Source organism: Ranitomeya variabilis, chromosome 1, assembly GCF_051348905.1.
Source record: "Ranitomeya variabilis isolate aRanVar5 chromosome 1, aRanVar5.hap1, whole genome shotgun sequence".
Classification (NCBI taxonomy): Eukaryota; Metazoa; Chordata; class Amphibia; order Anura; family Dendrobatidae; genus Ranitomeya; species Ranitomeya variabilis.
The window spans coordinates 774,975,790-775,000,166 of NC_135232.1; positions in this window are offsets into that span (position 1 = coordinate 774,975,790).

The window sequence follows — 24,377 nt, forward strand, 5'->3', positions numbered from 1 at the left end:
AATGTGGTCTATAAAATAGATTGTGAGATCTGTAATCTAACATATGTGGGTTGCACCACATGAAAATTAAAGAGGCGCATATCCGAACATTTGAGAGACACACTAAAAGGAAATAGTAATAATCGCAATATTTCCATGGTAGCAAAACACTTTATAACCCACCACGCCGGAAATATATCAGCAATGAAAGTCCAAGGTATAGAACAAATAAAAAATTCACTGCGCGGTGGAGATATAAAAAGACTCCTCTTAACCTGAGAGGCATTTTGGATTTATAATCTAGAAACAAGATATCCAAATGGCCTGAATAGGAGAAATGAATTAATGTACCATTATTATTTGTAAATAGTTATTGCATGTATTATATTATGTCATTTATATGTATTATGACTAGTGTTGAGCGATACCGTCCGATACTTGAAAGTATCGGTATCGGATAGTATCGGCCTATACCTGAAAAGTATCAGATATCGCCGATACCGATACCTGATACCAATACAAGTCAATGGGACACCAAGTATCGGAAGGTATCCTGTATGGTTCCCAGGATCTGAAGGAGAGGAAACTCTCCTTCAGGCCCTGGGATCCATATTAATGTGTAAAATAAAGAATATAAAAATAAAAAATATTGATATACTCACCTCTCCGACGCAGCCTGGACCTTACCGATGTAAGTGGCAGCTTCCATTCCTAAGAATGAGCGCTTGAAAGACCTTAGATGATGTCGTGGCCTGTGATTGGTCCCATGAGCGGTCACGTGACTGCCACGCGACCAATCACAAGCCGCGACGTCATCTAAGGTCTTTCAAGAGATACTTGCGGTATCGGAATGCTCAACACTAATTATGACGTTTTAAAGATTTGTAATTTTTCTGTGAAATTTTGATAGGTGCCGACTCTGCAATTAATACCAGGTGATCAAATCAGCTGTGTAAAAGCATATGGAACACCTTATAAGAACTAGAAGGTAGATGAAGGATTAAGCTGTGATAAAGATCTTAGTTGATTATACCTTTCTTTTTCGCTGCCTATGCATCCATGATGTACAAGGATTTTAACTTGGAGAATGAAGACTTTGAATTTTAAGAAGCTGGAACTACCACTTCATTCCATATATTGTCATCATAGATAAGGGCTAGAGCAAAAAAACAATCCCTCCACAGACTGGAGACAAACCAAATCCTGTGGCAAAGAGAAAGCCCAGGACTGCAGATCTCCCTGTAATAGAGAGATCACAATACCGACTTGTTGCTCTTCATTTCCAGAGGAGTGAGGACAAAGTTTAAAATACAGTTTGCAAGTTCCTTAAAAACATAATACTTGTCCCTTCCATTGAAAAACCTGTCTGGGAGGGCAACCTTGGGTTCAGGTTGGACCAGCCTACCTGCAGAGGACCCAACATCAGCGACCTGCAGCCTCTGACACTGCTGTTGAATATCGCAGGTCATTCACCTCCAGAGATAGACAGCATAGCTGCTCTGTAAGCCCTGGGACCGGATCCATACCAAGGGAGAAAAGGAAAAAAAAACACACCCGAAAACACATATACAAAAAAAACTACGAGTCAGGTTTGTTTGTTTTTTTCCTTAAATATGCATGGCCGGTGATAATGTCATGCATAGTGCAGGAAAGACAAAGTGCAAAATGAAAGGATGAGGAGAAGGGAGCCCAACAATAGGGAATGGGAGAGTGGAGACTTCTACGCAGATCTAAAGTCACCCTGTCTGCCCTAAATGTCCTTATATAGGTTCTGCACCTATCGCCGAGTGGGACCCCAATCCCTGCCTGACCCTCGGGATAAGCCCTAGTTAGGGAATGATGAGGTGTGCACTAGTCGATCCCCACTACTACTAAAGACAGATGGGATAGACAAACAAGGGGAACACTTATCTTGAGTAGGCTAAGAGATGTAACACAGATGCCCTCCAGCTGCACCAAAGAGCAAGATAGCCGACTGCTATAGCTCAAAGCAACATTACTGCAATGACCAGGACTCTGGGGCACTGCATTAAGAAGGTGTCTGTTAGGTGTCGAGTTCCCTCCGCTGCAGAGGGGGAATCTCGAACCATGTCCACTGCGAACTCCAATTCTCCTCCAGCCACAGTAGAACCTGCTCAGCAGAGATGTCGATCCCAGCATCTGGCTCAAGCTGCTACAGTGTGCTTGGGTACTGCTACCTTTCCAGGCTCTGCTTTTGTAGCCAGCACTGTTCAGCAGTGAACAGGCATTTCAGGGACTAAGTCCTGCTATTCCCACACTGAGAAAGCCCATGGGATGACCTCCCATTGGAGGTCGGGGGTTCAAGCTCAGGTCCTGTTGTGGCTCCTATTGGACCATCAGGAAGGTCCTGGAGCGCTACTGCTATAAAAGGTTCACATGGCCGCTCGGCCATGCGCTAGTGTAAACTTATTAACTTGTGTGTGGATGAATGCCTGTCGCTGGATGAAAGCTCAGAATCATTCCCATCCCTAGTGTTGTTGCCTGCTCATGAATGGTAGAGCTACCTAGCGCCCAACAGTGCTATCCTGCACAATTGCACAAGTTGCTGAATTCCATTAGCAGCGACTGCCAGAGCGGCGCCGTGCGCAGATAGTGTGCTTTCCTGGCCCTGTTGAGGGTGGTTAGTGGTGTCTGCCAGAACGGCGCTGCACGTACTCCTGTGCAGTAAATATTTGCTTTAGTTTACCTGGCACCGAAGTAGCGGTGTCGAGCGCAAGAGATCTTTAGGGACTCTTACCCTGAGTCTTGGGACAGAGTTCTTTGTTGTCTTGCTTGCGATCTCTGTGCGGTATCGCGGCCCTGTGACGCAACAGGGTTTGCTTCCTTCATACTAGGTGAAGCTAACCCATGTTTGTACTCACATTATACCACCATATAGTCCATCATTACAAAGCAGCAGGTGTCTTAGCTGCACGGTGGACCCTGGACTGCAAATGCACCTTATATCATCTCCAATTATTATTTGGTGCGTTCCGCCAGTCCTAACAGTGTCTGCATGGTCAAATACAAATACCTTCTGCAGTTAGATGCAGTGCGACTGTCTGCAGCCTCTAACACACCGTTGACAGGGTTGCTACACCGTATCTTGGCTCTTCCCACTTTGCCAGAGCTGGGCAACAATGGCATAAGAATGCCAGAAGTGGTAAAGTTTTAGAACATTTTTGCGTTGTGCCAAAACTCTTAAACATTTCAAAAGGTTATAACGCCAGAGTTCTAGCATAAAAGCTTTGATGATTTGGGCCCTTTGTGTATACATGGACTCCAGTATTCGACCGTAACTGCTATCACTACAGTTGACTTCAATTTATTACATATGCTGCCTGTTATATGCTGCAAAATACATTTATAGCTCAGTTAATAAGCAAGAAGTGTCATCAATAGTTTTCTTTATCAGTAAAGTCTCAGTGACCTTTTTATTTGCATTGAACATCATACAGTGCATTGAGAGCTTTGAAACAGTAGATTTGTGTGACATGACATTTCCGAAGAGGAGAGGAGCATAACAGTAACTATGAGACAGTAATTGATTTTGGTCTTGGGATGTACAAGCTTTGTTTTGTTTGCTTTACAGCCAGTCAGAGTTTAGACATAGAGTTGAGAATATATTCTGTATGTGTAGAATACGCTGAATGACCTGTGCATTAAATTAAACATATTTGTAAGCTCTATTATGCCAACACAACATTGTTATTGTCCAAAGACTTTAACTCTATCTGGCTAGGGGAAAATGGATGGTAACCAGAGGTAACCAACAGCATATTTAACATACTGCAGTATCTAACGTTTTGGGATTCTTACTGTTACTTATACACAGGTATATTTACCTGCATTTAAGACGCTATGCTTCTCTTAACCCCTTCACCCCCAAGGGTGGTTTGCACGTTAATGACCGGGCCAATTTTTACAATTCTGACCACTGTCCCTTTATGAGGCTATAACTCTGGAACGCTTTGACGGATCTTGGCGATTCTGACATTGTTTTCTCGTGACATATTGTACTTCATGTTAGTGGTAAAATTTATTCGATATAACTTGCGTTTATTTGTGAAAAAAATGGAAATTTGGCGAAAATTTTGAAAATTTTGCAATTTTCCAACTTTGAATTTTTATGCCCTTAAATCACAGACATATGTCATGCAAAATACTTAATAAGTAACATTTCCCACATGTCTACTTTACATCAGTACAATTTTGGAACCAAAATTTTTTTTTGTGACGGAGTTATAAGGGTTAAAAGTTGACCAGCAATTTCTCATTTTTACAACACCATTTTTTTTTAGGGACCACATCTCATTTGAAGTCATTTTGAGGGGTCTATATGATAGAAAATACTCAAGTGTGACACCATTCTAAAAACTGCACCCCTCAAGGTGCTCAAAACCACATTCAAGAAGTTTATTAACCCTTCAGGTGTTTCACAGGAATTTTTGGAATGTTTAAATAAAAATGAACATTTAACTTTTTTTCACACACAATTTATTTCAGCTCCAATTTGTTTTATTTTACCAAGGGTAACAGGAGAAAATGGACCCCCAAATTTGTTGTACAATTTGTCCTGAGTACGCTGATACCCCATATGTGAGGGTAAACCACTGTTTGGGCGTATGGCAGAGCTCGGAAGGAAAGGAGCGCCATTTGACTTTTCAATGCAAAATTGACTGGAATTGAGATGGGACGCCATGTTGCGTTTGGAGAGCCCCTGATGTGCCTAAACACTGAAACCCCCTACAAGTGACACCATTTTGGAAAGTAGACCCCCTAAGGAACTTATCTAGATGTGTGGTGAGCACTTTGACCCACCAAGTGCTTCACAGAAGTTTATAATGCAGAGCCGTAAAAATAAAAAATCATATTTTTTCACAAATATGATCTTTTTGCCCCCAATTTTTTATTTTCCCAAGGGTAAGAGAAGAAATTGGACCCAAAAAAATGTTGTGCAATTTGTCCTGAGTACGATGATACCCCATATGTGGGTGTAAACCATTGTTTGGGCGCATGGCAGAGCTTGGAAGGGAAGGAGCGCCATTTGACTTTTCAATGCAAAATTGACTGGAATTGAGATGGGACGCCATGTTGCGTTTGGAGAGCCCCTGATGTGCCTAAACATTGAAACTCGCTACAAGTGACACCATTTTGGAAAGTAGACCCCCTAAGGAACTTATCTAGATGTGTGGTGAGCACTTTGACCCACCAAGTGCTTCACAGAAGTTTATAATGCAGAGCCGTAAAAATAAAAAATCATATTTTTTCACAAAAATGATCTTTTTGCCCCCAATTTTTTATTTTCCCAAGGGTAAGAGAAGAAATTGGACCCCAAAAAATGTTGTGCAATTTGTCCTGAGTACGATGATACCCCATATGTGGGTGTAAACCATTGTTTGGGCGCATGGCAGAGCTTGGAAGGGAAGGAGCGCCATTTGACTTTTCAATGCAAAATTGACTGGAATTGAGATGGGACGCCATGTTGCGTTTGGAGAGCCCCTGATGTGCCTAAACATTGAAACTCCCTACAAGTGACACCATTTTGGAAAGTAGACCCCCTTAGGAACTTATCTAGATGTGTGGTGAGCACTTTGACCCACCAAGTGCTTCACAGAAGTTTATAATGCAGAGCCGTAAAAATAAAAAATCATATTTTTTCACAAAAATGATCTTTTTGCCCCCAATTTTTTATTTTCCCAAGGGTAAGAGAAGAAATTGGACCACAAAAAATGTTGTGCAATTTGTCCTGAGTATGCTGATACCCCATATGTGGGTGTAAACCATTGTTTGGGCGCATGGCAGAGCTTGGAAGGGAAGGAGCGCCATTTGACTTTTCAATGCAAAATTGACTGGAATTGAGATGGGACGCCATGTTGCGTTTGGAGAGCCCCTGATGTGCCTAAACATTGAAACTCCCTACAAGTGACACCATTTTGGAAAGTAGACCCCCTAAGGAACTTATCTAGATGTGTGGTGAGCACTTTGACCCACCAAGTGCTTCACAGAAGTTTATAATGCAGAACCGTAAAAATAAAAAATCATATTTTTTCACAAAAATTATCTTTTCGCCCCCAATTTTTTATTTTCCCAAGGGTAAGAGAAGAAATTGGACTGCAAAAAATGTTGTGCAATTTGTCCTGAGTACGATGATACCCCATATGTGGGTGTAAACCATTGTTTGGGCGCATGGCAGAGCTTGGAAGGGAAGGAGCGCCATTTGACTTTTCAATGCAAAATTGACTGGAATTGAGATGGGACGCCATGTTGCGTTTGGAGAGCCCCTGATGTGCCTAAACATAGAAACTCCCTACAAGTGACACCATTTTGGAAAGTAGACCCCCTAAGGAACTTATCTAGATGTGTTTTGAGAGCTTTGAACCCCCAAGTGTTTCACTACAGATTATAACGCAGAGTCGTGAAAATAATTTTTATTTTTTTTCTCAAAAATGATTTTTTAGCACCCAGCTTTGTATTTTTACAAGGGTAACAGAATAAATTGGACCCCAAAATTTGTTTTCCAATTTGTCCTGAGTACGCTGATACCCCATATGTGGGGGGGAACCACTGTTTGGGCGCATGACAGAGCTCAGAAGGGAAGGAGCGCCATTTGGAATGCAGACTTAAATGGATTGGTCAGCAGCCGTCACGTTGCATTTGCAGAGCCCCTGATGTACCCAAACAGTACAAACCCCCCACAAGTGACCCCATATTGGAAACTAGACCTCCCAAGGAACTTATCTAGATGTGTTTTGAGAACTTTGAACCCCCAAGTGTTTCACTAAAGTTTATAGCGCAAAGCCGTGAAAATAAAAATTCCTTTTTTTTTCACAAAAATGATTTTTTAGCCCCCAGTTTTGTATTTTCACAAGGGTAACAGGATAAATTAGACCCCAAAAGTTGTTGTCCAATTTGTCCTGAGTACGCTGATACCCCATATGTGGGGGGGAACCACTGTTTGGGTGCATGACAGAGCTCGGAAGGGAAGGAGCGCCATTTGGAATGCAGCCTTAAATGGATTGGTCTGCAGGCGTCACGTTGCATTTGCAGAGCCCCTGATGTACCCAAACAGTACAAACCCCCCACAAGTGACCCCATATTGGAAACTAGACCTCCCAAGGAACTTATCTAGATGTGTTGTGAGAACTTTGAACCCCCAAGTGTTTCACTACAGTTTATAACGCAGAGCCGTGAAAATAAAACATCTTTTTTTTCCCACAAAAATGATTTTTAGCCCCCCAAATTTTTATTTTCCTAAGGATAACAAGAGAACTTGGACCCCAGAAGTTGTTGTTCAATTTGTCCCGAGTACGCTGATAACACATATGTTGGGGTAAACCCCTTTTTGGGCGCACGGGAGAGCTCGGAAGGGAAGGAGCACTGTTTTACTTTTTCAACGCAGAATTGGCTGGAATTGAGATTGGACGCCATGTCGCGCTTGGAGAGCCCCTGATGTGCCTGGACAGTGGAAACTCCCCAATTCTACCTGAAACCCTAACCCAAACACACCCCTAACCCTAATCCCAACGGTAACCCTAACCACACCCCTAGCCCTGACACACCCATAATTCTAATCCCAACCCTAATCCAAACGTAAATGTAATCCTAACCCTAACTTTAGCCCCAACCCTAACTTTAGCCCCAACCCTAACTTTACCTCCAACCCTAACCCTAACCCTACCCCTAAACGTGACTGAAATACGTGGCACTGAAATACGTGGCACTGAAATACGTGGCACTGAAATACGTGGCACTGAAATACGTGGCACTGAAATACGTGGCACTGAAATACGTGATACGTGGCACTTAAATACGTGGCACTGAAACACGTGGCACTGAAATACGTGATACGTGGCACTGAAATACGTGGCACTGAAATACGTGGCACTGAAATACGTGGCACTGAAATACGTGGCACTGAAATACGTGGCACTTAAATACGTGGCACTGAAATATGTGATACGTGGCACTTAAATACATGGCACTGAAATACGTGGCACTAAAATACGTGGCACTGAAATACGTGGCACTGAAATACGTGGCACTGAAATACGTGGCACGGAAATATGTGATACGTGGCACTTAAATACATGGCACTGAAACACGTGGCACTGAAATACGTGATACGTGGCACTGAAATACGTGGCACTGAAATACGTGGCACTGAAATACGTGGCACTGAAATACGTGCAACTGAAATACGTGGTACTAAAATATGTGGCACTGAGATACGTGATACGTGGCACTGAAATACGTGATACGTGGCACTGAAATACGTGGCACTGAAATACGTGGCACTGAAATACGTGGCACTGAAATACGTGCAACTGAAATACGTGGTACTAAAATATGTGGCACTGAAATACGTGATACGTGGCACTGAAATACGTGATACGTGGCACTGAAATACGTGATACGTGGCACTGAAATACGTGGCACTGAAACACGTGGCACTGAAATACGTGGCACTGAAATACGTGGCACTGAAATACGTGGCACTGAAATACGTGGCACTGAAATACGTGCAACTGAAATACGTGGTACTAAAATATGTGGCACTGAAATACGTGATACGTGGCACTGAAATACGTGATACGTGGCACTGAAATACGTGATACGTGGCACTGAAATACGTGGCACTGAAACACGTGGCACTGAAATACGTGGCACTGAAATACGTGGCACTGAAATATGTGGCACTGAAATACGTGGCACTGAAATACGTGGCACTATGACTGTCAGAAAATGTTCATTAAACGGTTAGGGGTGAGGTTAGGGGTAGAGTTAGGGTTAGGGTTTGGATCCCTTTATCACCTTGATGGTGGTGGGTGGCTTTTCAGTGTGTTTTCTGTTTTTTTTTTCGAAAAAATGCATGCGTTTTTAACGCAAACGCATGTGCTTAAAAACGCAAGAAAATACTGCAGGTTGTATTTCTGAAAATGAACGCATGCAGAAAAAAACCGCATGCGTTTGAAAACGCGAACAAACGCGTACAAAAAAACCGCATGCGTTTTCAATGTTAAATATAGGGAAAAAACGCATGCGTTTTTTTGTGCAAAAAACGCTGCAGACAAAAACGCAAGTGTGAAACCAGCGACGCTTTTTATAGCAAAAAAGTTTTTGCGTCTCCACATTTTGAGACCTATAATTTTTCCACATTTTGCTCCACAGAGTCATGTGAGGTCTTGTTTTTTGCGGGACGAGTTGACGTTTTTATTGGTAACATTTTCGGACACGTGACCGTTTTTGATCGCTTTTTATTCTGATTTTTGTGAGGCAGAATGACCAAAAACCAGCTATTCATGAATTTCTTTTGGGGGAGGCGTTTATACCGTTCCGCGTTTGGTAAAATTGATAAAGCAGTTTTATTCTTCGGGTCAGTACGATTACAGCGATATCTCATTTATATCTTTTTTTATGTTTTGGCGCTTTTATACGATAAAAACTAAAATATAGAAAAAATAATTATTTTGGTATCGCTTTATTCTCAGGACTATAACTTTTTTATTTTTTTGCTGATGATGCTGTATGGCGGCTTGTTTTTTGCGGGACAAGATGACGTTTTCAGCGGTACCATGGATATTTATATCAGTCTTTTTGATCGCGTGTTATTCCACTTTTTGTTCGGCGGTATGGTAATAAAGCGTTGTTTTTTGCCTCGTTTTTTTTTTTCTTACGGTGTTTGCTGAAGGGGTTAACTAGTGGGGCAGTTTTATAGGTTGGGTCGTTACGGACGTGGCGATACTAAATATGTGTACTTTTATTGTTTTGTTTTTTTTATTTAGATAAAGAAATGTATTTATGGGAATAATATATATATTTTTTTTATTATTTATTTAGGAATTATTATTTTTTTTTTTTTACACATGTGGAAAAAATTTTTTTTTACTTTTTTACTTTGTCCCAGGGGGGGACATCACAGATCATTGATCTGGCAGTGTGCACAGCACTCTGCCAGATCGACGATCTGCTGTGCAGGGCTGCAGGCTTACCAAGTGTCTGTTCTGAGCAGACACTCGGTAAGCCACCTCCTTCCCTGCAGGACCCGGATGCCGCGGCCATCTTGGATCCGGGACCTGCAGCCAGGAAGGAGGTAGGAGACCCTCGCAGCAACGCGATCACATCGCGTTGCTCCGGGGGTCTCAGGGAAGCCCGCAGGGAGCCCCCTCCCTGCGCGATGCTTCCCTATACCGCCGGTACACTGCGATCATGTTTGATCGCGGTGTGCCGGGGGTTAATGTGCCGGGGGCGGTCCATGACCGCTCCTGGCACATAGTGCCGGATGTCAGCTGCGATATGCAGCTGACACCCGGCCGCGATCGGCCGCGCTCCCCCCGTGAGCGCCGCTGATCGGTGATGACGTACTATCCCGTCGGCGGTCATACGGGCCCACCCCACCTCGACGGGATAGTACGTCTGATGTCAGGAAGGGGTTAATACATCCTTGAACTGTGCTTGCCTTTTTTGCTGCTGTATCACACTGTTGACTCATGTGCAATCTGTCACCTATTAGTATACCCAAGTCTTTTTCACATGTGCTGTTGCTTAGTTCAATTCCTCCCATTTTGTAGATGTAATTTTCATTTTTCTTGCCCAGATGTATAATCTTGCATTTCTCCCTGTTAAATATCATTCCATTAGTTGCTGCCCATTGTTCAAGCTTATCTGGATCCTTCTGAATCCTTTCTCTGTCTTCTCTAGTGTTAGCTATCCCTCTTAGCTTTGCATTGTCTGCAACTTTGATTAGTTTACCATCAGTTCCTTATCTACTTCATTTATAAAAATGTTGACTAAAGGTACCGTCACACTAGGCGATATCGCCAGCAATCCGTGACGTTGCAGCGACCTGGATGGCGATATCGCTGTATTTGACACGCAGCAGCGATCTGGATCCCGCTGTGAAATTGCTGGTCGCTGCTAGAAGGTCTGCACATTATTTGGTCGCTAGGTCGCCGTGTATCGCCGTGTTTGACAGCAAAAGCGACGATACCAGCGATATTTTACACTGGTAACCAGGGTAAACATCGGGTTACTAAGCGCAGGGCCGCGCTTAGTAACCCGATGTTTACCCTGGTTACCAGCGTAAAAGTTAAAAAAACAAACAGCACATACTCACCAGCGCGTCCCCCAGCCTCTGCTTCCTGACACTAAAGCGCCGGCCCTAAACTGAAAGTGAAAGCAACAGCGGTGACGTCACCGCTCTGCTGTTAGGGCCGGAGCTCAGTCAGCGTCAGGATGCAGAGGCTGGGGGACGCGCAGGTGAGCATGTACTGTTTGTTTTTTTAACTTTTACGCTGGTAACCAGGGTAAACATCGGGTTACTAAGCGCGGCCCTGCGGTTAGCAACCCGATGTTTACCCTGGTTACCCGGGGACCTCGGCATCGCTGGTCGCTGGAGAGCGGTCTGTGTGACAGCTCTCCAGCGACCACACAGCGACGCTGCAGCGATCGGCATTGCTGTCGCTATCGCTGCAGCGTCGCTTAGTGTGACGGTACCTTAACACTGGGGCCAGGACAGAGCTTTGTGGTACTCCACTTGAAACACTCTTCCAATTGGATGTGCAACCATTTATCACCACTCTTTGAGTTCGATTACTGAGCCAGTTATGAAGCCACGTAACTGTATCCTTGTCAATCCCATACTAAAATATTTAGAATTGAGAGTCCTCAGTGGTTGATACCTTTTAATGGCTAACTGAAAAGATGGTAACAAATTGCAAGCTTTCGAGACTACATACGTCTCTTCATCAGGCAAAGACTAAAACAAATTCTGAAGAATCACATATTTATGCACAACATAGTATAGAGAAAAAAAAAAAAAAAAAAGGGAAAAAAAACCATGGATAAGCTAGGTGACATGAAGCAGAATTACCATGGGTGATAAACAGTTACGTCCATAAATATTGGGCCAATTCTTAGATAAGGATTGTTTTATTGTCCTGTGATTAGGGTCTCCTTCTGTTGTGATGACCCCACATGGTCTGAGGGGCAAGTTCATTAGTTGATGTAAAAAGACATAAATCCGTGTGACACATTCATTCCTGCATTTAGAGTGTCAAAGGTCGTCATCAGTTTATACTCCCAGACTCTTCTGTCTCTCTGAGTTTTGAAGTTACTTTTCAATACAAGTAATTTCATGTATTGAAAAGTAACTTCAAAACTCAGAGAGACAGAAGAGTCTGGGAGTATAAACTGATGACGACCTTTGACACTCTAAATGCAGGAATGAATGTGTCACACGGATTTATGTCTTTTTACATCAACTAATGAACTTGCCCCTCAGACCATGTGGGGTCATCACAACAGAACGAGACCCTAATCACAGGACAATAAAACAATCCTTATCTAAGAATTGGCCCAATATTTATGGACGTAACTGTTTATCACCCATGGTAATTCTGCTTCATGTCACCTAGCTTATCCATGGTTTTTTTTCCCTTTTTTTTTTTTTTTTTCTCTATACTATGTTGTGCATAAATATGTGATTCTTCAGAATTTGTTTTAGTCTTTGCCTGATGAAGAGACGTATGTAGTCTCGAAAGCTTGCAATTTGTTACCATCTTTTCAGTTAGCCATTAAAAGGTATCAACCACTGAGGACTCTCAATTCTAAATATTTTTCTATCTACTGGCTAACACGGTACCAAGATATATTTCTTTCCTAATCCCATACTAAGTCATTTTTGCAATAAGGACAGTATGAGATACTTTATCACATGCTTTGCTGAAGTAGAGATATGCTATATCTACCGCATTTCCCTGATATACCCAGTCAGTGATTCAATCATAGAAGGAAATTGAGATTGGTCTGGCATGACTTTTTTGCTACAAACCCATGCTGGCTCTGGTTAATTACTGTATTCTTTTCCAATTACTTACATACATGCTGTTTAATAATTTGTTCAAAGATCTATTCTGATATAAATGTAAGGCTAACTGGCCTGTAGTTCCACGCTTCGTCTTTTTTTTTTTTTTAAGATAGGGACAACATTTGCCCTTTGCAATCTTCTGAGACTTTTCCTGTTCTCCATGAATTTTCAAAAATTCTGGCTATTGGTTCTGCAATTTCCTCTGCAAACTCTTACTGTACTCTAAGATATAATTCATCTGGACTGGGAATTTTAAATTCATTTATATTAGCTAATTGTTCCCTCACCATCTCTCTGTTTAAAGATGGTGTGGATTCTTTTATTCCTTCGATATCACAGTGAAGACCTTGATTGAATGGGTTAAAAAAAAGGATTTTTGACAATGAATTTTGCAAACTGATTGATAGTTTCTTGGCTCCTACATTTTCAGAGCACAATTCATGTAAAGCAAGCAGAGATATTTGTTCTTTGAAGTTAAGATCTTGAAACTCATTGGGACATAAATCAGGATTTCATTCAGGTGTGATACTATCATCACTCACAAAATTTTTATTATGGTGAGATTATGAATAAATTTATTAATGTACAAAATGTTGGAAAAAAGATTAAAATCCTGATTAGGTACAACATTTAGGGTATGTGCACAAGTAGAATGATCCTCTGCGGATTTTTCCGTAGCGGAATTGATAAATCCGCAGGGCAAAAAATGTGCGTTTTTCCCGCGGATTTATTGCGGATTTACCACGGTTTTTGTGCGGATTCCACTGCGGTTTTACACCTGCGGTTTTCTATTAAGGAGCAGGTGTACAACCGCTGCGGATTCCGCACAAAGAATTGACATGCTGCGGAATGTAAACCGCTGCTTTTCCGCACGTTTTTTTCCGCAGTATGCGCACTGCGGATTGCGTTTCCCATAGGTTTACATTGTACTGTAAACGCATGGGAAACCGCTGCGGACCCACAGCAAAATCCACAGCATGTGCATATAGCCTGAAACCTGGTCTTCTGACAAATAGGAAAGATTAAGAACATTATTCTGGGGAATTATTTCACCAGAGTTTTCTTCCGGCGTGTTATCATCCCCGGATCATTTACTTTGTTTCCTACCGCCCCGCCTTTTGCGTTTTTTGATGGATGGTAATGTCTGCTTCTTCCCGCAGTAACACCTTCATTAAGGGAAACATCAGATGCATTCAAATTATTATCAGATGAGTCTGGATCGGAGGACGTAAAAGAGACGTGTGGTTTGGCTGTCAGTTTATTATGAGCTTGGCTACGTTTTAAAATTGACTTGGGAGTTGTGATCACTTTCTCCCACTGACCATACTCATAAACTTTCTTGGATGAATAGTCATTTAGATCACATGTGAGTTTTCGCTTCTTACAACTCATAATTTCTTCTTCCAGTGAAGACACATTATCCTGCATTTTACTGATAAGTGAGTTGAAATTTGGAAAGGTTTTGAATATCTCCCCAATGACAAATCTCCATTTCTTTCTGAATATCAGCCACTTTTATTTCTTCATATTTGATAATGAGCTTCTTCAAATTAAATGAACAGTTGCTCAGAATCTGGTTCCACTCATCTGTAAATTCAGCTGAATAAATAGTAGTAGGGATCTTTTAAATTTGCAAACCTCTAGGAATCATGTGTTTGGTCACATAATTATGTAATGTGGTACGATCCCATCAGACTTTGATCTCTTTAACCATAAGTTTTCAGCTGTGTTACACTTTAAATCAAATCTGGTGTATCAGCAATTTCATCTGGTTCATTAGAAAAAACATGTGCAGCTTTTCTTAATCTCACTGTTCAATGTCAGCCACCACAGGTGCACGGATCTCCATCTTGATCTTAATCGCAATATATCTACAGCAGCTAAGCACTTTATTACCGTATTTTTTGGACTATAAGACGCACCGGACCATAAGGCGCACCCCAAATTTGGGGTGAAAATTGCAGAAAAAAAGATTTTTTTATAAGATGGGGGTCCGTCTTATTGTCCGAATTTACAGTATCTTAACTGAGGGCTGGCGGTGGCAGAGCAGGGTCACAGGAGGCATGGTGTCGGCAGAGGTGGGGTGATGCGGTACGGCGTGCACCTGAGCAGGGTCCCTAGCCAAGAACTTCAGGAAAATGGCCGCCGCGATCCCCATCTGCGCACGCGCGGCCTCCCGCGGCCATTTTCCTGAAGCCCCGGGAAGCAGAGCGCTCCATCTGCGCACGCGCGGCCTCCGGAAGATGGCCGCCACCACTGCTAACAACAGGATTCACCCGGCTCTGCTGCTTACCGGGCTGCTGCATCACCTCACCGGGGAAAGGAACCCCGCTCACTGCGCCTCCTCATCCCCGCACGTCTGCCGCCGCACCTCTGCCACCGCACCTCTGCCGCCACACCTCTGCCACCATACCTCTGCCGCCATGGTAAGCCTGCATTGCAACTATTAGACGCGCCCCCCATTTTCCCCCCTTTTTTTTGGGGGAAAAAGTGCGTCTTGTAGTCCGAAAAATACGGTACTTACCATGCACGCAGCACTGCTTCTTTGCAAATATGTGGTATAGAACATGTCAGCAAACCTCTGCGTGGGGGAGATGTCAGGTGGCACCTCCTTACTCGTGAGTAGTGTTGAGCGATACCTTCCGATATCTGGAAATATCGGATCGGATTGGATCGGACCGATACCCCAAAAATATCGGGTATCGCCGATTCCGATACCGGAAACCAATGCAAGTCAATGGGACACAAATATTGGAATGAAAATAAACCCTTTCTTTCCTTGCAGATCCAGTTCGGGAGGGGGGAAGAGTGTGGGCGATGCGTGGGTGGAGACTGTGCGTGTCTGTGTGTGCGGGCGGGGTCTGTACGGGCCTCTCGGGGGTCTGTGCGGGCCTGCCAGGGGTCTGTACGGGCCTCTCGGGTGTCTTTGCGGGCCTGCCGAGGCCTGTACGGGCCTCTCGGGGGTCTGTACAGGCCTGCCGGGGGTCTGTACGGGCCTCTCGGGGGTCTGTATGGGCCTGTCGGGGGTCTGTATGGGCCTGCCGGGGGTCTGATGTGTGAATTTAGTCAGATAGATATATGGATAGAAACATCTATGTATGTAGTATGTTGTATGTATGTAGTATGTATGTAGTATGTTGTATGTATGTAGTATGTTGTATGTATGCATGTATGTATGTTGTATGTATGTAGTATGTATGTAGTATGTTGTATGTATGTAGTATGTTGTATGTATGCATGTATGTATGTTGTATGTATGTAGTATGTATGTAGTATGTATGTAGTAGGTTTTATGTATATATGTAGTATGTATGTTGTATTCAGTATGTATGTATGTATGTAGTATGTATGTAGTATGTATGTATGTTGTATGAATGTAGTATGTATTTAGTATGTTGTATGTATGTAGTATGTATGTTGTATGTATGTAGTATGTATGTAGTATGTTGTAGTGTGTATGTTTGTGGGTTTTTTTTACATTCAACACATTAGCCGGATGATGGGACTACTACTGTCCCATCATTGGCTAATGTGTCAATCACTGTCATTGTAGCAGGCATAGCCCGATGGGACTTGTAGTCCCATCGGACGATGCCTGCACACAGTCACAAAGACCCCTGGCAGGCCCGCACAGACCTGCGAGAGGCCCATACAGACCCCCGGCAGGCCCGAACAGACCCCTGAGAGGCCCGTACAGACCCCAAGCAGTCCCGCACAGAACCCAGAGAGGCCCGTACAGACCCCCGGCAGCCCACACAGACCCCCGAGAGGCCCGCACAGACCACCAAGAGGCCCGTACAGACCCCCGGCAGCCCGCACAGACCCCTGAGAGGCCCGTACAGACCCCCAAGAGGCCCGTACAGAACCCCAAGAGGCCCGTACAGACCCCCAGCAGGCCCGCACAGACCCCCGACGGTCACCCACAGACCCCGCCCGCACACACAGACACGCAGTCTCTGCCCATGCACCGCTTACACTTACTCCATCATGACATCATTTGAGCAGCCAATCACAGCCATGCCATTAGTTAACATGGCTAACATGCCTAACAGGATGTGCCCACACTTCTTAGAATAGAATAGAATAAAACTGGCTCACTGCATTAAGGGAACTTCTGATTCCGGTATTCGATATTGTAAAAGTATCGGAACTAAGTATCGGAACTCCGATACAGCGAATATCGGCCGATACCCGATATTGCAGTATCGGAATGCTCAACACTACTCACGAGGCGTTCTGGATCTACAATCTGGATACGAGATTCCCTAATGGCCTCAATAAGCGCAATTAGATAATGTTCCATTATTAGAGTCATTGCAAGGCTTGTAATTAGTGTTGAGCGATACCTTCCGATACTCAAAGGTATCGGTATCGGATGGGATCGGCCGATATCCAAAAAATATCGGATATCGCCGATACCGATACCCGATACCAATGCAAGTCAATGGGACACAAGTATCGGAAGCTATCCTGCATGGTTTCCAGGGTCTGAAGGAGAGGAAACTCTCCTTCAGTCCCTGGGATCCATATTCATGTAAAAAATAAAGAATTAAAATAAAAAATATGGATATACTCACCCCTCCGGCGGCCCCTGGACCTTACCGATGTAACCGGCAGCCTCCGTTCCTAAGAATGAGGAGTTTAGGACCTTCGATGACGTCGCGGCTTGTGATTGGTCGTGTGACCGCTCATGTGACCGCTCACGCGACCAATCACCAGCCGCGACGTCATCGCAGGTCCTAAACTCCTCATTCTTAGGAACGGAGGCTGCCGGTTACATCGGTAAGGTCCAGGGGCCGCCGGAGGGGTGAGTATATCCATATTTTTGGATTGGGGGTTGTCAAGGAGAGAGTTAGATGAGAGGTGGGAGGAAAGTTGACCATGGACATGCTGCTCAAGGAGTTTGGAAGCAAATGGGAGCAGTGATATGGGGCGATAGCTGGGCATAGCAGTTGGGTCAAGGTTAGCTTTTTTGAGGATGGGTGTGATGGTGGCATGTTTGAAGGCAGAGGGGAAAGTACCAGAAGATAGCTATAGGTTGAAGAGATGGGTTAGGGCTGGAATGAGTGTGTTAGTGAGGTTGGAGAGCAGGTGGGAAGGGGTGGGGTCAAGTGAACAGGTGGTGAGGTGTGATTTGGAAAGAAGGCGAGTAAGTTCTCCTTCAGTGATGTTGGAGAGGGAAGGTATTGGGGAAGGGCAGAGGTCTGGTATATGGAGTGGTTGGGGTGGTGGAACAGTAAAGGTTTGCCTTGTTTGGTTGATCTTGTTTTTGAGGTACCATATTTTTTGGTCTATAAGACGCACCGGACCATAAGACGCACCCCAAATTTGGGGTGAAAATTGCAGAAAAAAATATTTTTTATAAGATGGGGGTCCATCTTATTGTCTGAATTTAAGGTATCTTACCTAAGGGCTGGCGGTGGCAGAGCAGGGTCACAGGAGGCATGGTGGCGGCAGAGGTGAGGTGATGCTGAGGTGCGGTGGTCGATACAGTGTGCACCTGAGCAGGGTCCCTTCCTGCTGAGGTGGGCGACGCCACACCCTGGCATCCATGCGGGGGGTTGCGGCAGTGGTGTGGAGGTGGCAGAGATACGGTCACCTCCTCAGGTGAGGTGACGCCGCGGCCCGGTATGCAAGGAGAGCAGCAGAGCCGGGTTAATCACTGGTTTCTCGGTGGTGGCGGCCATCTTCCTGAGGATGATGAGGCGCGGTGAGTGGTATGGCGCGAGCAGAGTCCCTTCCACAGGTGAGGTGACGCCATGGCCCGGTATTCAAGGAGAGTAGCAGAGCCAGGTGAATCACAGCTTTCTCGGTGGTGGCAGCCATCTTCCTGAGGCCACGCGTGTGCAGATTGTGTACTCTGCTTCCCGGGGCTTCAGGAAAATGGCCATGGGAAGCAGCGCGTGCGCAGATGGATATCGCGGTGGCCATTTACCTGAAGCCGAGATCTCAATCTGCAAACTCGGCTTTAGCAAAATGGCCACTGCGATCTCAGTCTGCGCACGCGTGGCCTTCCATGGCCATTTTCCTGAAGCCCCGGGAAGCAGAGAACTCAATCTGCGCACGCGCGGCCTTAGGAAGATGGCCGCCGCCACCGAGAAAGCCGTGATTCACCTGGCTCTGCTACTCGCCTTGAATACTGGGCCACGGTGTCACCTCACCTGTGGAAGGGACTCTGCTTACGCCATACCGCTCACCGCGCCGCATCATCCCCACACCTCTGCTGCCACCACACTACTGCCACAACCAACCGGAAAGCCTGCATTCCAACTATAAGACTCACCCCCCATTTTGCTCTCAATTTTTTTGATGAAAAAGTGCGTCTTATAGTCCGAAAAATACGGTAGGTGGCAAAGTCCTCAGAAGAGATGAGGGGAGTTGGAGATGGCAGTGGGGAGCACTTTGCCATGCATGAGAGGGGCGACTGAGTCTATGGGTGATGTGAGGGTAGAGTTATAGAAAGCGGTGGTGCTATCTGTGTCGTGGAGTGAAGATATGGAGGACAGGGGTAGAAGAGAATTTAGGAAAGCCGAGTACGTTTAGTCAAAATGTGGCCGGAGGTGGGGAAATTGCATGAAGTACTGCTCCCAATTCCGACACTGGAGCATACTCACAGTGTGCGCTGTGAGGATTTAGAAGTCACATAGACTTTAACCTCAACCCCTTTATCAATCAATATGGTGCTATTATCAATACTGTATATGCTGGTAATATTTGGTTATGGTTTGTTAGTAATTGTCTGTTATATTGCAATATTATTATTGCGGTATTAATACTATTCAATCTTACATAGCTGTATTATTTGTATTATTAAAATCATTGGCATTGTGGTAAATCTTGATTTCATCCAGGCAGGGTAATAGTAGTAATAGCTAGCCACATCTGGGGCTCGGAGATGGGGACAGCAAGACCGTGAATGCTTTCAAATGCCATGGCCGAATTTTAGTCCCAGTCAGTCCCTGATCAACAATGAAGTAGTACACCATAATAACTTTAGGCCTTTATCTATCCCTATCCTGTGTGTTCTAAGGGATTTTTTTTTAAATTCTTTAATTTGTTAAAAACTAAAACTATGCTTAATTAATGTGCACTTACATAAGTCAGCATAGACTGATTAAGAATCCACTTTCAAATTCTTCTACAGAGTGACTGAAGTCTTTCTTGACCGCCAATATAATTATGCTCATTTAATATTCTGAAACATTGTGATTCTTTTTAGGTAGTAGTTATATCATTAGTTTTATTAAATGATTGGTTATCAGGAACAGTGAGTCATATGAATAAAAATAAAACACCTATGAAATATAAATTATAATTATCAATAAACTGGGCCTGCAGATCGTCTTCCACAAAACCACATGTGACAAAATATGTTATTTGCCTGCAATTATGTAAATACGATGTGCAACCGCAAAAAGGTTCAGTCATTGTAGTGGGAACTCCTTTTGGAAGTCATATAAAAGCACTTTGAAAAATTCTAAGCTAATAATATAAATAATAGCAGCCAATCAATAGAGTGATAATGTTATTTGTTTTTCAAATTAATTTTTTTTTTAGTTTCCCATTAATGCAAGACAGGAGTAAATAATACAAACCTAATACAAACCTAATAGCATACAATAGTACAGACAAAGATTATAAAGTTCAGTTTAATACTACAAAATTAAGAAACAGACCCAGAAAGTAGTGAGAAGAATACGTGCGAATGGAATGTCATCCAAATGTGGTAGATGTTTAATGCACTGAAGGACCTAAGCTGGCCTAAATTTTAGGGTTTGCTGTTGGAAGTAAAAATAAAGCTGACACCACCTTTAAGGAAGATACGTGATACGTACCATCAAGTACCTCCAAGACAGAGATAAAGAGAACATCTTTGAAGTTACAGAGATCAAGTGGAAAGAATAAGGTAGAGTGTTCCAGGAGAAGTGCATACAGTAGGAGATATAGTACCACAGTAATCTGCCAAATATATGTGAAATGACTGGAAGGAAAACAATAATGACTAGGGGTTAATATAACATGTAGACACATCATGTATTTTAGCAAAATGCTCCTACTTCTACTGAATTAAGGTTGTTTCAAAGGACCAGTCCTCCAAAGTCAGGGTGTCCACCAATTTTCGTCAGTGCATTATTATTTTAGCAGCTTGTAGGAGGTGTTGGGTGATGGAGTGCTTGTGCATAGATTGTACAATGGGTAACACTAAAGCCCCCGTCTCACTAAGCGAGATCGCTAGCGAGATCGCTGCTGAGTCACAAGTTTTGTGACGCAACAGCGACCTCAGTTGCAATCTCGCTATGTGTGACACGTAGCAGCGACCAGGCCCCTGCTGTGAGATCGCTGGTCGTGTCGGAATGGCCTGGACCTTTTTTTGATCGTTGAGGTCCCGCTGGGTAGCACACATCGCTGTGTTTGACACCTTACCAATGACCTCGTTGACGACTCAGACACTGAATCGTCATAATAGCTCCCATGTGACATCGTTGTACAGGTCGCTACAGGTCGCTGGTGAGATGTCAAACAGTGAGATCGCAGCAGCGATCGTTGGGAAGATCTCACTGTTTGACATCTCACCAGCGACCACATAGCGACGCAGCAACGATCCCTGACAGGTCGTATCGTAGTCGGGATCGCTTTAGCGTCGCTAAGTGAGACGGGGCCTTTAGGGATCAGAAGCCTCAGTGGAGTTGGGGACAGAGATACCTGTTATAGCACGAATAATGGAAAGAAATGCAGATCAAAAGTATCATAAAACACTGAGAGAGGAGAAGTCAATGGTGAGCATAGATCGCATGAGAAAGGCATATTGATGAAAAACATTTGTATTTAAAACTTGACATGCTATGATAAAGATTTACTGCAAATCATAAGTTGGCTATACGCATACGCAAATGGATCATGAATGGTGGCCTGGCCATGTAGGAGTAGAGAAGCACGTTTAACTCGCTCCCTTCCTGGCTTGGGGATATCCCGATCTAACCAGCATCAAATTGCAACCTATTCTTCTCAAATGGGAGCAAAAAGAAAGAAGGGCAAACAGAGTACAACACTGACATTTTGGAACTGTGTCCGCAAGGTATTGAAAGATTTCTGGCAGGTCACCCCTCCCAGGCACCCCTGCCGCAAACAACAGCCATGGCTGGGGCACAGGGACATTGCGGAGAATATCTGAGATGCCACGTGATGCTCACTCACTGTTCCGGTGGGTATGTGGTGGTCTCTGCCTCTGGGCCTTTGGGAGAGCAGCGGGTGCTGTGCACATGGAACCGGCACATATTGATGATGGCGGACACATGAGACAAAACCAAGATGGCGCCAGAACTGCTGCAGAGCGGCCACACATTGGCATTCGATCTGCTTCAGAATCGGAGGTGACGGGGAGATAGGAGTGGAGGGAGACTGGCCAGCCATGTAATCTCTTGAGGGAAGATCCCCTACAGTGGCACGGCCACACATTGGCATGTGATCTGTTTTAGAGACAGAGGTTGGGCGGGGGACAGGAGTGCAGGGAGACTGGCCAACCATAGATTCTCTTGGGAAGAGACCCCCTACAGCTTCTACACTACAAACGCCATCCTCCTATAGCATTTCATATAACATCTGAGGGACATGGAAGCTCTAATGCTACCAATTTTTTAAACAGCAACACCTCTCCCTCAAATAGAGTAGATACTCAAGATTCTGAGATGGCTTCACATTCCTTTCAGTTACAATATCTCACAGACTTATTAGACAATGCAAAAAATAGAAATAGGAGTAATAATATTAGGATTCAGGGCTTCTCAGAAACAGTGGAACCTGCAGATTTGAGTAAAACTCTCCACCATATCTTAAATACTATTTTAAAGGTGACTTTGGACTCTCCTCTACAACTTAACCGTGTGCATAGAGCATTAGGACCTAAATCATTAGACCTTGACTACCCTAGAGGCGTTATCTGCAGGGTCCACAGATATCAACTTAAAGATGCAATGATGAGATTGGACGGAAATATACAACATCAGGGCAGAAGGATTCATATTCTCTCTGATCTCTCCAGATGGACTTTGCAAAAAATAAAAGCCTTGAGACCTCTACTAGAGATATTATGGCAAAAAAATATTTCCTACACATGGGGTTTTCCCTTTCGACTGAGGGTCCGTCAGGCGGGAAGAGTTCACATCCTGAGCCATCCCAGAGGTTTAGCTGCATTCTCAACTGCATTCTGCCTCCCACAGGTTGAGATCCCAGACTGGCCTTCCCTTCCGTCAAGATTTCAAGGAGAGACTTAACCTGCACTCTCCCAGAAGACAACCTGGTAGAGCTCGCATGGGAGCCAGAGAGGAAAACTCACAGGCCCAGGGTCTTCCAGACTGAATTGGTTTTACAATTATTACAGCGTGATTACCTCCCATTTGTTTGTCTGTTTTAGATCCAGTTTGAATTTTTCTTGAACTAATATTTTGACTTCTGTTCAGATGTCCTTGAAACTGTTTGGCCATACTACCAGTTTATATATAGTGTTTAGACTGATCTAATCCTTAGCACATAGTAATTTCATAAACAGGTATTGTTAGTTATAATTATGCCGTTAGAAGAGAAGACTGATTCGATACTTTCTAAGACACAAAGGCCAAATTTTGAGCTATGTTATGTAAGTTGATATAGTCAGAGAAAAAAGGGAGACACAAAAGCGCTAATAGAGTCTTATCAAACGTTACACAGAGTTGCACACCAAGAGAACTACTCACCTGGTGAGAATGAAGGAAGGACATATATTAATGGCGGCTGCTGCAGATCCACAGGTCAGATCAAGACCTGATTGAAACATACACTTAGGTATTAGGTACCACAATATTTGTGGTATGTCCTGATGAAGGGGTCACCTGAACCCTGAAAAGTTTAGAATAAACCACGTTGAAACCTCTACAATTTTTGGAATTCTTCTTGCGGCAGTGCGGGGATGATCCTTTTTTCCTACCTAAGTGTATGTAAGTTGATATAGGCTGTTCATGAAATTTTGTATATAATCAGTTTGAAATATATTGAGGTGTTTCTCTAAGCCAGGAGGAGAATCTCTCCGTGGATATACCATCACCACTCAGGGGCGCTGTACTTCGCCGGTCATAGTATAGTAATTTTACTCTAACCCCCACCTTTTGTTGTCACACATCTTATCTGTGCTGAGATAGTTTATAAATGTGCCCCTGCTGTGTAATGTGTAATGGCTGTGTCTGACCATACAGCAACCACATCTCCTGGAAAGGGGAGGAAGCAAAAGAGAGTATACAGACATTACAGCATGGGATCACAGCTGATTCTTTCTGTGAGGTAAAACATTAGCTATTTGTTTTTAAACCTGTTTTACCTCACAGAAAAAGAATCAGCTGTGATCTCCTGCTGTCTGGTCTGTATAGTCTTTTGCGTCCCCTGCCCAGGAGCTGTGGTATGATCAGACATGTCCCTGCATGGTGAGACACATCCATTACACAGTACATAGCATGGTCACATTTATAAGATTATCTTAGCACAGGAACATTTTTTAACACAT